Genomic DNA, 15029 nt, shown 5'->3' with positions numbered 1-15029 from the left:
TTAAATACTTATCATTTTATAATAATGAAACAATGCCATACTGTACAACACAGTCAATAAAGTGGATTTAATTAAATAAATAATAAAACCCAGGAAATTAAATAAAATTTAAAAATGTAAATTTAATACAAATAAAACCCATTTTTCCCATCCCAATGAGTTCCTATCCCCATCATCACTTCCCATCCCACTGATCATTTCCTATCCCAATAACCTCCCAGTTCTGATCCCAAGGCTGAATTCCCAACTCCCACCCAGCCATCCATCCAGCCATGCACCCATTTTCTGCCGTCCGTGCTGGCCATGCCCACATCCATGCCCGGCCTGAGCATGGGCAGCGGAAGCGGGCTGCATGAAATAACTGAACATGAAATTATGAAATAACATGAAATAATAAATAAGGTAACTTAATTGTTGCTGTTGTTAACATTGCTTCATGACAACAGATGCAAACATGGATCTTGAGTTGAGGGCAAAGGTGACCTTGGATCTGAAGCACACAGGCGTTCGCTAATGTCCCCCCATCCGGAGTGAATCCACAACGACTCGGAAGGAAAACTAAAGTCCAAAGCAGTGCACTGGGATAAAGAGAGTTTAATAGGGTAGAAAAGGAATAAAAACAAACAAAATTAGAAATGAGAATATTGATAATTTATAATGTATAAAATATGTAAATATTGTTTAATTAATAATAGTAAATACTTATCATTTTCTAATAATGAAACAATGCCATACTGTACAACACAGTCAATAAAGTGGATTTAATGAAATAAATAATACAACCAGTAAATTAAATAAAATTTAAAAATGTAAATTTAATAAAAATAAAACTCAGTAATTTAAATAAAATTTAAAAATGTAAATTTAATACAAATAAAACCCAGTAAATTAAATAAAATTTAAAAATGTAAATTTAATACAAATAAAACCCATTTTTCCCGTGCCAATGAGTTCCTATCCCCATCATCACTTCCCATCCCACTGATCATTTCCTATCCCAACAACGTCCCAGTTCTGATCCCCTCGGTGTCCCAGTGCAAGAAGAGCTGCAGGCAGAGGCCTTGCTGAGTGAGCACCTAAGGAGAGGAATGTAATCCAGAAGGCAGCAAAGAAGAGCAATGCCCCGAAAGAAGAGCTAAGTCTTGTCTCTCAGCCCTTTGGTGTCCCAAGCAGCAGTTGCCATGGGCAAGCTTTCCCAGCCCAGCTGCTGCCAGCATCCCCCCAGCTTGCCATTGCCACCTTCCTGGGTGAGGCGCGCGCGCATTTGCCATTGGCATTTGCCGTTGCCCATCCCTGAGAGTGGCAAGCAGTGCGTAGGTCCAGCACGAGAGAGGGGAGAGGGCAAGCGAGAGGGGCAAGGGCTGAGGAGCGTGGCTGAAGCTGGAGCAGGTGCCTGCAGAGGTCTCTGTGCCTGCCTGCGTGCTGAGCGGGCCTGGGTGCTGCGGGGGCCGTCGAGGAGAAGCCTGAGGTCGGTCACGGGTAGCCGTAAGAGTAGGCTCTGGCATGGTCCTTCTGCCGCTGCTCGAAGAATTGCCCGGGGCCGATCCTCATGTGGTGGGCCGCCCGCTGCCGCTCCTCCTGGGCCAGCTTCTTGAGGCGCTCCCGCTCGGGACGCTGCTGCGGCGTGATGGGCACCGACGACTCCTGCTCCTCCAGCGGTGTGGGCGCTGCGTCGCCGCCCGCCCAGGGCCCCACGCAGGGCACGTAGTCCCCGCGGGGCTGCGCCGGACGCTGCAGCGTGCGCGGCTGCGTGGGCAGAGCCGTGGGCAGTCCCCTCCAGAGCGGGGGGCTCTGGAGGGGACTGCGAGGGGGACTGGGCAGGGCTCTCCTGAGGGCTGGGAGAAGTTGAGGCCTCTTGAGGGGAGCCAAGGGAGGCTGGGGCAGGGTTCTCTTGTGGGCAGGGATGAATTCCTGCTGGGGGGGCCTTTTGGGGAGAGGCTTGGGCATGGGTCTCCTGCGGGCAGGGTCGGGGGGGCTCTGGAGGGGACTCAGGCGAGGCTTGGGCAGGGCTCTCCTGAGGGCAGTGAGGAAGTCAGGGTCGGGGGGGCTCTGGACGGGAGCCTGGGGAGGCTGGGGCAGGGGTCTCTTGCGGGCAGGGAGGCAGTCAGGGTCGGGGCGCCTCTTGAGGGGAGCCAAGGGAGGCTGGGGCAGGGTTCTCCTGCGGGCAGGGATGAATTCCTGCAGGGGGGCCTTTTGGGCAGGGCTCTCCTGAGCTGGGGCCGGGCTGCAGGCTTGAGGGGGGAGCTGAGTGGCGGCACAGCAGCTGCAGGGGGCTGCAGCGCCCGCCCAGCCTGCACCTTGTCGGGGTGCAGCCCAGGGCTTGAGGGGACCTCACCCAGCGCTCTGGTGGCTGCCAGTCCCTGTGTGCTGGGCTCCTCGATGTCCTCGCAGAGGTCGGGCAGCTGCGAGAGGAAGCGCTTGAGGACAGGACTGCTGGGGACAGCGGCGAAGGCATCCACGGCATCGAGGCAGCTGAGCAGCTCCTCCAAGCCGGAGCTGTCCAGGTCGGCCGGGAGCTGGTCCTGCAGGTGCTGCAGCTGCTGGCTGTCCCCTGCCAGCTGGGGAAAGGCCTCGGCGAAGGCATCGGGGCCCAGCTCCAGCAGCTCCAGGGGCTCCTCAGGTACCTCTGCAAGTGTCGCCGCTGAGGAAAAAGCAAGCCAATGCAATCCCCCAAGCATCCCCCGCTGCCAGCTTTGCCATGGCTCCTGGGTGTGGGGCGCCCAGCGGCCGGCTGGGCCAGCCCCAAACTCACCGTCGGGCGTCGCCGTCTGGGTGCTGGCAGTCGCTGGAGCCTGGGCAGGCTCGGGGGGAGTGGGGCCGGGCAGCGGGGGCCCCTGGTCCTCGCTGAGCCCCACGGCATGCAAGCAGGGCTCCGGCAGCTGCCCCCGGCTGCTGCTGAGGGTGCGGGGCGCGGGGAGCGCCTGCCCCCGCAGCGGAGGCCCTGTCATGAGGAGTGGTGGGGGGCCGGGGTAGGCAGGGGCCTGCAGCAGGCAGGTGCCTGCGGGGTGCAGGAGCTCCCCATGGAGCACGGCCCTGGGCCCCAAGCAGAGGGGAGCACCATCCTGGGGCACCAGCGTCCCCGTCCACATCAGCAGGGGCTGGGAGACACTGGGGGCACCCACAGGAGCGCTGTGGGGGAGCTGCCCCACAGCAGGGAGCTGCCCCACGGCGGCGGCGGGGAGCTGCCCAAGCTGCAGGTGGTGCCCCTGGGCTGGGAGGTGCCCCCCAGGTGGCAGCTGCACCCTGGCGGGGAGCTGCAGCACCTGCCCCTGGACCCCCGGCACCACGTGCCAGACGGTGGCCTGGGGCAGTGCGGAGGGGAGGGTGGGTACCTGGGGGGGCTGCAAGGGCAGCGCCATCGCTCCGGGGAGGGAGGGAAGCAGCCAGGCAGCCACCGTTGGCGGCACGGCTGGGACGACGAAGGGGGAGTTTTGCGTCTGCGCAACCCGCAGAAGCCGTCTGGGGAAACCCTCTGTGGGAAAAAGGGCGCTGGGCTGAGCTCTGGGGCGCTGGGCTCGCCAGCAGGGCCGCAGCCCCGGGAGGAGCGGGAGCCGGCTGCTGGACCTGCCATGGTGGCTGGAGAGTGGGGCGGTTGCTTGGGGAACGCGGGCAACGGGGGTTCCGTCCCAACGGCTGACCAGCCCCTCGCCGACATCTTGGGGAGGACTGCAGGCTTTGGAGCCAAGCAGGCTGCCCAGCGCAAGACTTGGCCATCCCCAGCAGGCTTTCCCTCCCACGCAGCACTTGCCATGCCCAGGACGCTTCCACACCACCACTTGCCCGGCCCAAGGCTTGCCCAGCCCAGGACCAGCTTCTCGGCCTCAGCGGCAGTGCCCATCCTTGCCATTTCACCGCATGGCACATTCCCAGCAACCCAGACGAAATCTGCCCCATCAACACGAAGCGTTTCTTCAGCCAAAGAGACCTCGTCCCAAAGAGAGTCCTCTCTCTTGGAGGACTTCTCCAAGCACTTCCTTCCCCAGGGAATGGTACCCACCCCATTCAAGACTTCCCATCCCAAGGCTTTTGCTTCCCAGGGATTTCCTTCCTAGGGAACATTGCCCATTTCCTAGCCCAATGGCTTCCCACCCCAAGGAAGTCTTCCCATGCTGTAGCCCCGAAATGCCCCCAGAGGGCACCTGGCAGCTACTGGGAAGGAAATGAGCTCTGTCATGGTGAGCTAGCCGCTCAAGGCCCTGCTCTTTGGCCCAGGTGTCTGTGAGGCGGTGTTGGCAAGGAGTCCTGTTGTGAACATAAGAACATAACATAACAGAAGAACATAAAATCACATAAGAGAGAAAAAAATATAGAATAACAGAACGCGACATAAGAACATCAAACAAAGACAACTCTCATGATGTGGTCTGATAGGATGGAGGAGAAAGCAGAAATCCAGCAATGCTGTCTTTCCTACTCCTCAAAACCAATTCCGTTGACAACTGGGAATGCTTCCAGCTGGAAAAAAATGCCAGAATGAAGTGGAGGACTCCTTGCCATCACTGTGTTTCTGGAGCACACCTCTACCTTTCTGTCCAACAGGGGGTTCTTCTTGGGAGATAATTGCCCAACATGAAAAAACACAACCAAAGCCAGAGGACCCATCTCCGCAACAACACGATAAATAGAAAAGACATCTCTAGATGCAGACCCCAGAGCTCCAATTCACTATGTCCCACTAGTGGAAGTTATTTTTTAGGCTTTGTTTTTAAGGCCACTGGCTGCCTCCTCCCTTATGCTGCCCATTCTCCCTGTTGTCCTGTCTTCTTTCTCCTGCATTGCTTCCTCTCCTTGGTGGACCTTGCTGAGCTCTTTGATGTTTTGTTGTATATTTATGTATGAAGACATAAAACTGTTAGAGAGTGTCGAAAGAAGGGCAACAAACAAGAGGGTCTCTTTTAACAGGGGGATTGAGGTTTGTGGCAAGGTTTTGGTAGCAATTTAGGGGCTGCACTGTGCTGGACACAGCAACAGACGCACCATAAGCCAAAGTCAGACAATAAGCCAAGGTGTGTTCACGTGTGGTTTACTGTGGTTTACGTGTGGTTTACGTATAGAAGAAAGTTTTCGCCTATTGGTGAGTATACTGCAGATTTGCTGCATTGTTCTAAATTAAATAGCAAGATAAGTGATGGCATCGTAGGCTGGGAAAATATTTCTAGAGTATTAGCGCATTTTGAGCATCATTTTAACTGTTTATGCAAACATGAAGATTATTAAAATCAGTGTTTATTTAGGTCTGTATGTAAACAGGTGATCATGTTGTATAGCATGCAGTAAATGGTTTGTGAATGCTGCTTGAAGAATGAAGAGTAAGTCAGCTCCACAAGGAATAAATGAATTTTGTTCATTTGTGCAATGCAGAGATTAGAATTAGACCAACAGCATGGAACCAAAGTCTTGCTCTGTGCCTTTTATCTGTAGGACAGTTCATGGAGGCTTCAGCAGCCCTATCTGTTTTCTAGCACTCTGAAATGTCCTCTGTGGTGCTGCACCCAGTTGAAAGCCTGCACTGATTGTGCTGAACTTTCCTAACAGGAGGCACGGGTCCTTCGTCAGACGCTGGCTGGGGATGTATGCTGCGATGCGGGCAGATGATGCTGGCCCAAGCACTGATCTGCAGACACTTAGGGAGAGGTGAGTGCTGGTCCTGAGGGAACTTCGGTATTGTCTGCAGACGCTTCTTCGTAAGTACTCCATTAAAAGCACAAACCCTGAATTTATTAGTGAGACTTTCTTTGATGCCCTGGTAACAGTTCCTAATGAATCGATTCATATTCAGCTGGGTGTAATCATCCCAGCCTGAAGCAGAGAAATAGGCATAGAAGGAGAACAAATGGGGAATCCTGTCGCCATTATTTTATAAACCTTTTAGTGTAACACCCAAGTTGAGGCCAAGGGAAAACCTGCCACCGTGGGACAGTGCTCTTACCCTTCTCTTCACTACTCACTTGTCAGCAGCACGAGGTCCAAACCCCCCTGGTGCAAGCTCTTAAGCATGCATGTCACATCCCAGGATGCTGCCAGTGGAGTGTTTGGACTTTCTGTATGGATCTTATGTTGTTATTTAATGGGTGCTTAGAAATCCAACAAGGTCTAAACACAGCCTGTACTTTTAAATAATCTTGGAAGCTCAGAGATACTGGAATGGCTATCAACACGCAGCATGATCCGTCAGAATATGTTTGCAGTTGATGTTTTTGTTTTGTTTTATTTTCCCTGTTTTTACAATCTAGCCTATGATGATAAAGTGCAGCTTGATGATAAATAACAAGCTTGGAATTCTAGGAGCTCTACACAAAATGTAAATATTCGAGATGAATTGAAATGTCTTTTAACATCTCATTATAAAGCTTTCTGCTGTCTAGACATTTGATCAGTGTAATGAAAACGTCACCATTTTTTATTCTATATCAATTTTTCCTTTCAGATTGGCAATGGGAAAAACACAAAAAACAACCAGAAGAATATCACAGAATCCTACGATGCTTTCTCGACAGGAAGGCTTGCTGTTATTCAATCCACCAGATGGGTAAGAACAAACATAAACTTTCAGGTTTTTTCCACTGAAATTTCTACTGTGTTGAATCACTAATTTGCAGTATGTTAATTCATAATTTTAAGAAGTGGATGTGAAGACAATGTGTATGCTTATACAAAAATAAAAAGGTATGCAGATGGGCGCAAAGACTAGTAGTACAGAAACATTCCCTGAGACCTAAATAAAGCCATGTACTAGAATCTAGCTCTTGATAAACTCTGTAAGCCTTGGGTACCAGAGTCAGTAATGCTAGAATAGACAGTCTTGTAGCTTATTGCTGTAATTTGTAATAAGGGGCACTAACATTTGTTAACTTGTAATTCTCATTATAGTTTAGAAGCCTTTTGTTTATTAAAGAAACTGGCACTCCCTAAGTTTTGAAAAGAGCATAGATTGAGAAAATAATTGTTATTGCTAAATACAGATTGCAGTTACTCTAGAATGTTTGACAGTCACGGTATTTACTGTATATTGTTCCCACATTCTTTATGGTCTCATTTTTCTTTGATTTTGTGTACGTGTGTCTTTTTTTCACTGTGAAAACAGCACAGGTGTGTGTTGGAGAGGGGAAGTCAATTGGAGAATGGTTTGGACCAAATACAGTTGCTCAAGTACTAAAGTAAGTGAGATCATACCAGTCTCATTCAGAACGTACTCCCCTGGGGCAGCCAAGAGAAGGCCCAGGCAGAGTTTTGAAGGCTGCATCTCCCCCTGTCCCACAGTCAGGAATGTACTTGCCATCTATTTACAAGTGCAGCATGGAATGTCATGCCACAGCTCGGTGTGCAGGTACTGAGTTGGGAATGGGTGACCTCTAAATTTTAATAAAGGAAGAGCCTGAGGAGAAGAAACTGCAGGAAAGTCTCCTGCTATGCCGTCTGCATGCCCTCACCAGTCACACCACAGATGTATATTCCTTTCTGCACAGTGGCACAGCTCTGGCAGGTCGAGAGTGCCACCGTGTAGGTCGGAGTGGTGGTGTGAAACATCAGAGAGAAGCCATCTCGGCTGAGGAGGGAACTGAGCTGCAATTCCTCCCTTTCTGAGCAGCAGTTCTGCCAGCAAGGCTACTGGATAAAGATGGGCAGCTCCTCATAGTCTGGGAGCCACACTTAAAGGAACTGAGGCTGCTCAGTTCTCCAGGGGTACGTGGAGGTGTCTTACCTCAGGCAGGGGCTAGGCTACAGGTCCTGCGAGCTCAGCAGCAAGTCTTTGACACCCTGGAACAGGCACATGATCTGAAGAGGGAGGGGAGCTGAAGCATGCCCTGGACTCCAGATCTTTCATGGCCAAGTTTTTCATGGTGAAACGCTCACCCCCATTTCTTTCTGGCTTATTTGAAACAGCTAATTCTGCCAGTGCAGCTTAAGAGTGTAGCTCCCTTCCCCAAAGGTTTGGATTTTGCAGAAGTGGACATAAAACTGTGTGCTGCTGTCTCCCACTGAAGTTTTGGTGCCCCAAACCCTTAGCTGATTTAGCTTTTAATGCCCCATTTCTGCTGTGCACGCAGGCTCAGGCAGAAGTAATTCCACTGAATTCAGTGGAATTTCTTAAGCAAAAAGTAATCTGCAAAACTGGCATAGGAATTTTTTTCTTTTCCAGATGAGAAAAGACACAACTGGGCAAGAACCCATTGCAGAGACTGTCGAGTGCAATAAAAAGTAATAAACTTGATGTAGTTGGACTGTTACTGTCACTGCACTTAGCAGTAAGACAAAACAGTTTGCACATGGTGCAGCGCATATGTTTTTCCTGGTACCACTCAGTACCTATTTTTCTAAAGATATTAAACATTTAATGTTTAAAGTTTTCTTTTTCTTACATGGAGACTTTAAAAAATGCAGAAAGAAATTTTTTTTTAAGAAAAAAAAATAAATAAATCAAATGGTTCTGAGTGTAAAGCTACCCTTTTGATCCAACTAGTTTATATTAATTAGTACCTTAATGTTTTCTAGGAAGCTTGCTTTATTTGATGAATGGAATTCATTAGCAGTTTATGTATCTATGGGCAATACGGTGGTCATTGAAGACATCAGGAAGTGACACCTCATCAGTTTTCTGGTAACAGTTTCTGATTTGACTCCATTTGCCAGCATGTATCTAAACATGAACAAATACTTGGGGGGCCATGGCTCTGTCTTGCAAGGGTAAGAAGAGGGAAGAAGGACATACAAACTCAGTTGTGTTTTTTTGATCCCTGATGCCAACTTCGTGCTCACATCACTGGATGTGAAGAGCTCCTTGAAGAATTTCTACTGTCATCATTGCTGCCATTTCATTTCTCTGCCGTTTTATAGGCAAAGCTTGACACTATTAATAACATTAATAGTACATGTCACTGCAGTCTTAAATTGTCATCCCCCAATCATTTATCTAACGTCTCACTTGGACGTGCCAGCACATACTGTCTGCTAGAATCACTTCTACTAAATAGCTGTAATTGCCATGCCCGGCTCGTTTTGTCTTGGGTGCCCTATAAAGATCCCAGGCAAACTAGCTTAATTCACTACTGAGAGGAAGATCTGCTTTGTGTTCCTCTGTGCGTTGACTGATTTCTAGTTTTATTCCCGCAGAAAAAATGTGCTGGTCCCCTCCTCAGAGCAGCAGCGCGTCCCACAGCAGTGCACATTTGCACAGAAGTGCTCTTGGCCGAAGCAAGAACGCAGGAGGACTCTGCACAGGCTGGAAACCCCTCTTGCTTATTATACCTCTACGACTAGGGATAAATCACATAAATCCCGTATATATTGATGCATTTAAAGTAAGGTTTTCTTTCGATTCATTGCTCGTTACTGTCAAATAAGTTTGGGTATCTGTGATGTCAGTAAAGAAATGAATTACAATTTCCTTTATTCCTTTTGAACTCCTAGGAATGCTTTAAGATGCCACAGTCTTTGGGAGCATTAGGAGGGAAACCAAATAATGCCTATTATTCCATAGGATTTTTAGGTAAGGAAAAAAGAAACTTATTCCAAATGTGCAGATGATCAAAAGAGAACATTTTTTGAAGGGGAAATAGTAAGGAGTCTAAGCGTGAACCTCTAGAAGTAAAGAAAGATGAGAATAGAATAAAATAAATGAAGAAGCATATCTAAAAGAGTTTAGAAACAGTATGAGATGATCCTTAACAGGAGCAGAAAGTTAACAGCAAAGCTAGGTGTAAAAATAAGTGATGACATCAACAAGAGCAGCATACTAAGAATAGCTGATAGCATTTGACAAGTGTATTGGTCAAATGTCACTTTTATTTTCTTGTATTTCAAAACTGTTTCTGATAGCAGTATCTTTTTCACCTTTTGCATACCTTCTGTTATTAAGTATTGCTCTAATTAATTTAAAATGCATTCCTTCAGATTTCACCCCACTTTGGGCCAAAATTTTGCAACCCTATTTTGTCCTTTTGTAAAACCTAACCTGTTTTAGTTAGGCTTTTTTGTTCCAATTTCTGAATAAATGCCTAATGGGATTACAGATTGCATCTGTGAACATCCTGTACCTTTTAATCTGTCAAATGTTAGTGTTTACAACACTTGAGATTTAAAAAAAAAAAAAAAAAAAAAAGTACTGGATCTCACATGGAAAAATAAAAGTATGTGACAAAGATAGAACATAACCAACCAAAAAATTACAGTAATAGGTCACAATAGGAAGTTATACTAAATACCCTGTGGGAAACGTTGTGTCTAAACCTTCCGATTCTCTTAAAGAATCCCTAGCTGGAAAGTCTAGATTATACTGACTGCGATGGCAATCTAATTTCTATTTTACAGTTCTGGACCAAGTGCTTATTAATGTCACTTGCTTATTTTTAACATACGGCTTTTACCCATCCAGGCAATGAGCTGATCTATCTGGACCCTCACACCACTCAAAGCTTTGTAGATTCAGAAGAAAATGGCACGGTTGACGATGAGAGTTTCCACTGCCAGGAAGCCCCACATAGAATGAAGATCATGAATTTGGACCCTTCAGTAGCTTTAGTAAGTGTCAGGAAATCTGGAATGCATGTACTTTATCTCAAAGTAATGTCTCTCTACATTGGTAAGGGCAGCAATGCATCTCCTTGAACAGAACCAAGATCACAAAGCTGTCTTCTGTGATCAACACATAGTAGTTTGTACATAACTACATGGAGAATCTTAGGGCAAGTGGGGAGCTGTCTGTACTGTAGGGAGCTCGCTTTGTTTTCTTTACTGAGCAGCTTTTACTTCTTTCAAGAGGCATTATAATGGTCAGAGCAAGGAACTGAAACAGGTTTACGTGTTTTATTCTATCACTACTTTAGGTTTGGTCACAAACATAAAGTTACTTAAAGACAAGTTACTTAAACTTACGTTATATCATAAGTTAAAAATGTTTAAGTGGAATTATTGTATTTCACCCCAAATTACAAATACAAATGTATTATTTGTAATTCACCCAAAATGTCATGGGGGTAGTGTGGTATTTGAAAAAATTGGATCTGATCCCATGCCAGTATCCTGTGATTGGGTGATTGGCAGTTGTCACCAGTGGGATGTGTTTCTAAAGCTTTAATCTGTAAAGATACCGGTATCTGTCATTCATTCACATACCTGTTTTTTAATACTGCTGCTTTTTAGAAAGTTTTTTTGTTTTGTTTTGTTTTGTTTTGTTTTGTTTTGTTTTAATACTTAACTACGTAACTGTGCAAAATGTGGCATGATGCAACGAGACAGACAAAATCATAAGGAAGAGCAAATATTTTCAGTATAGATACCAGAATGGAAATGTTCCTTAGGTGGTCCATCATCTACAAGTTTTCAGCTTCTGCTGATACCTGGACTGTAGGAACTGGGTGGCGCTCCATGGAGGAGCACACAGGAGCTGCTGCTATTTTTTGCTTGACTATTTCGTTAGGGGTTTGCAGGGCCTTGTTCTCCCCGTGGGTTCTCTCCCTAGAGCTGCCACATATTTGGAGTCTTATATCTACTGATCGTACAGGGCATTACTGTATCAGAGGTCAAACCGCCTTACCTGCTGGTACCACATACCTACCATCAGCAAAGGTAAAACTCTGTGTGTTTGTTTTTTCCCCTAAGGGCTTCTTTTGCAAAGAAGAATGTGATTTTGATAACCGGTGTAGTCTTGTACAAAAGGTAAGAGTGGGAACTTAGCATCTCGATTTGTTCTTTATAAAGTCTGGTTTTTATTGTTTGTTTTTTGTAAAATTTTCCTTTGCATTTTCCCTTGTATACAAATTGTATGAGCCATGGAGAAGAATGCATTAAAGCATCAGGGTAAGGCAATACTACTGAATTGCTAATTGGAAATTGTTCAGCACTTTACCAGCCACAAACCCTGCCAGTTGGAAAATGGGTGTAAACATCCACACTTGAAGGTGTTACTGGGTGACACTTGCTTTTAACTTCTAATTCTCACTAAATGACTAAGGTTTAACTGCCATATTGTAGTGATGTATCAATGATTTGCTTCCTGATCCTTTTTTATTGTTTGACATAATAGATTGCGTGTTCTAATTATGACTGTTAGTCCCTGCTATCTTAAAGATCTGATTCTGTAAGTGCTGCAGGCCTCTAGCTCCTGCTGATCTAGGGAGAACAGAAGGTGCTGGCTGCCACAGGAAACAGACTTGAGGATGTTTCTGCATGCAGCTGTTAAGCTAAGCACCAGACGTCTGAATGTAAAGTACCATCAACCTCTAAAGGCATTTATTTAAAAAAAAAAAAAATCAGTTTGTAAATAACTGAAATACAGGACAGAAGGTAACTTCTCTTTGAAGAGGAATAGCGTTTGGCTTCAGGAACACCTTTTTTCCTGACCAAAACCTGTCCTTCAAAATCTGATGCGTTTTTTTTTTTTTTTTTCCCCTTTGGAGGAGCTGATAGATCTGTCTTTTGTGCTATTGATCAACAGAAAACTTGAGGAGAGTTCTATGCAAGCAACTTTCTTTTAAAAAGCAGAAAATATTGTTATAAATGGCTCAGGATTCAAATTAGGATTAAATAAAAAAATAGGATTTATTAAAAGAATATAAAGGAATAGAGGTAAGCAAACAGCGCTGGGTGCACCGGGAGTCTCTGCTCCACCAGGACGCACACCAGTTCCATCAAGCAGCTGATTTTTATGCACCTAGACTAATACATATTCATTACTACTTCTAAAAAAAATAGATTATTATAATTAGCTTCCGGGGTCCAGTTCCTCCTACTGGAGCATGCGCACCAGTCTCCTCTGGGGGTCTCTAGGGGTCTTTCATGCTGAAGGCTCGTAGTCTTCCTCTCACCCTTTGTACTTACTCGGCACTATTCCAAGTTTATGGAACACTCTCTGTACACTCTCCACAGGTCTTGTCTCCCAACCGTCCTTCAGCTTCTTTTTTCTTCCTCTTAATCTCTTGGACCCCCTGGCCAGATACCAAGGATCTCATAACAGTCACTAGTTGTTATCAGTTGTTCTGAAACTCCCAGACATCAAACACAAACAGCTTTCTTATTTGACGCTTCACGAGTAATTAAAACATTCTTCCCCAGCCATTCACAGACACATCTATAGCAGTGTTAAGTTAATCTCGAAGAAGACAGGAAAAAAGGCTGTAACTGTTAGAAATAGAAGTCCGGAATAACAAAAGCAAACAGGTTCACAAATTTAAGGAGTGTTTTCTGAAGACGTGATAAATTGACTAGAATGAGGGGGAGACTGGGACACACTGCATCTGGGATTCAAGAACTAAATTGCCAGTGCAGGGCCCAGAGGCAGACAGGATTCAAACAGAATTATTCTTTATGGACACGAATTTATGGACACGAATTGGAATTGTTAAAACATTCCTCACAATCCCTTATCTTCTTTTTACTATCCCCAATTCGTGTCTCTTCTGTTATTAATAATTGGATTTCATCAGTTTGTTCTTGGAGGGTCCAATCCTTAAGCATCATAATTGACATATTCCCTTCCTTTTTTAATGAAGTTATTACCAATGTACTATTTATCACCCGGCGTATTGATAATGTAAAACAAGGTATCATACAAGGTACAAATAATAACGTCATTACACCACATAACAATAAAAATAACACTCTTTTAACCCATGGTCCACCAGGCAGCCATGAAAATAAATCCCATTCCATATCCTTCCAGGTTTGTGTTTGCTCGCTCACCTCCCCCCCTCTCCTTCTCTGGGATGGGAGAGAGAAATGGGAAAGTGAAGCCTGTGAGTTGAGATAACAAGAAAATAATAATAATAATAACAATAATAATGATGATAATATTACTACTAGTAATAATGTATACGAAACAAGTGTTGCACAATGCAATTGCTCACCACCTGCTGTCCGATGCCCAACCCAACCCCGAGCAGTCCGGCCCTCCTCCCAGCCTGCCTGCTGGCAGGACAGTGAGAAGCTGAATTTGGCTTGGTCCTTGGCTTGGTGTAAGCACTGCTCTGTAACAATTAAAAACAATTAAAACATCAGCATATTATTAACATTCTTCTCATCCTAAACCAGAACATAACATTCTATCAGCTACTAGGAAGAAACACCCTTTTTATCAATCTTTAAACAGCAATTACTAAAGCTAAATTTTCCACAGACTTCTCCTTCTTGTGCTAGTAAATAATCCAAAGCTAGGCAATTTTGATACAAAGCAGTTCTCATCATTTATAACTATTTCTATTACAGCTAATAACCTAATTATTCTATTAAGTATATATACTGGGGTCCTATAGTCCCACGATCTGTCTTCTGCCCACGTATCTGGATCATAATAGGCAAACACCTTCAGGGTTGATTCAGGCTTGTGTTACCGTTCGGCCTGTCAGGGTGATCCAGCTCCTGGAAAATGAATCACAATTTTATATAGGTTAAAAAAAAGGTTCTTATGTTATTTTCTCAGGACAACCTGACCTTAGTGTGGGAGAAGTCCAGTCGAGGCCCTCTCACTCGGCAGTCAATACCCATAGGGGTTGCCTCCCTCGGTAGACCATACACACCACAGTGGAGGGTCCTGCCCTGGTCTTGCCTTCTCCCTTTCCTCCCTTCAGGCTTGTCCCCTTTATTTGGCATCCTTAATTCATGCAGAGCCTGCAGAGCCTCGTTGCCAGAATATTAGTTCTTCCTTAGCTTGAGTTTCAGTTTCCCAGGAGCGGACTCAACCCTCCGAGTTTCAGTAGTTACTGGTCCTTTTATTCTGGATGCATGGGTCCCTTTCTGCGGTTCTCACAGCTGTTTCAGTAGTCAGTAAAACAAGGTACAGTCCCTCACACCGAGGGTTCAGTGATTCTTCCCTCCCGTGGCTGCTTGTTGAAACACTTTCTTTTTTATCTTCTGACAAGTTAAATAACAGTTATCTAATTTGCTTTGCCGTATGGCCCTTTCCAGGTTCCTGTAGCAGGATTCATCTGATAGCCGTTCAGGTTGATACAGATTTGACTACAGATACCAGGGTTTTGGCATTCATCACTATCTCCACAGTTTCCCAGCTGGACAGTCACATTCATTTTTGTTGCATT

General features: G+C 45.7%; 2 long non-coding RNA genes across 2 annotated transcripts; both read left to right on the top strand.

Moving 5' to 3' along the window:
- Positions 1-5487: 5487 nt before the first annotated feature.
- On the top strand, positions 5488-8599 carry LOC140001984 (uncharacterized). The gene is made up of 4 exons (XR_011807819.1): positions 5488-5634; positions 6428-6529; positions 7085-7157; positions 8494-8599. It is a non-coding gene; the product is annotated as an uncharacterized lncRNA (long non-coding RNA).
- Positions 8600-9117: 518 nt separating this feature from the next.
- LOC140001983 (uncharacterized) lies at positions 9118-11696 on the top strand. The gene is made up of 4 exons (XR_011807818.1): positions 9118-9299; positions 9409-9487; positions 10373-10518; positions 11599-11696. It is a non-coding gene; the product is annotated as an uncharacterized lncRNA (long non-coding RNA).
- The last annotated feature ends 3333 nt before the right edge of the window (positions 11697-15029 follow it).

Source organism: Anas platyrhynchos, chromosome 3, assembly GCF_047663525.1.
Source record: "Anas platyrhynchos isolate ZD024472 breed Pekin duck chromosome 3, IASCAAS_PekinDuck_T2T, whole genome shotgun sequence".
NCBI lineage: Eukaryota > Metazoa > Chordata > Aves > Anseriformes > Anatidae > Anas > Anas platyrhynchos.
Note: the sequence above shows the minus strand (reverse complement) of the source record. Positions and strands in the feature narration are given on the sequence as shown.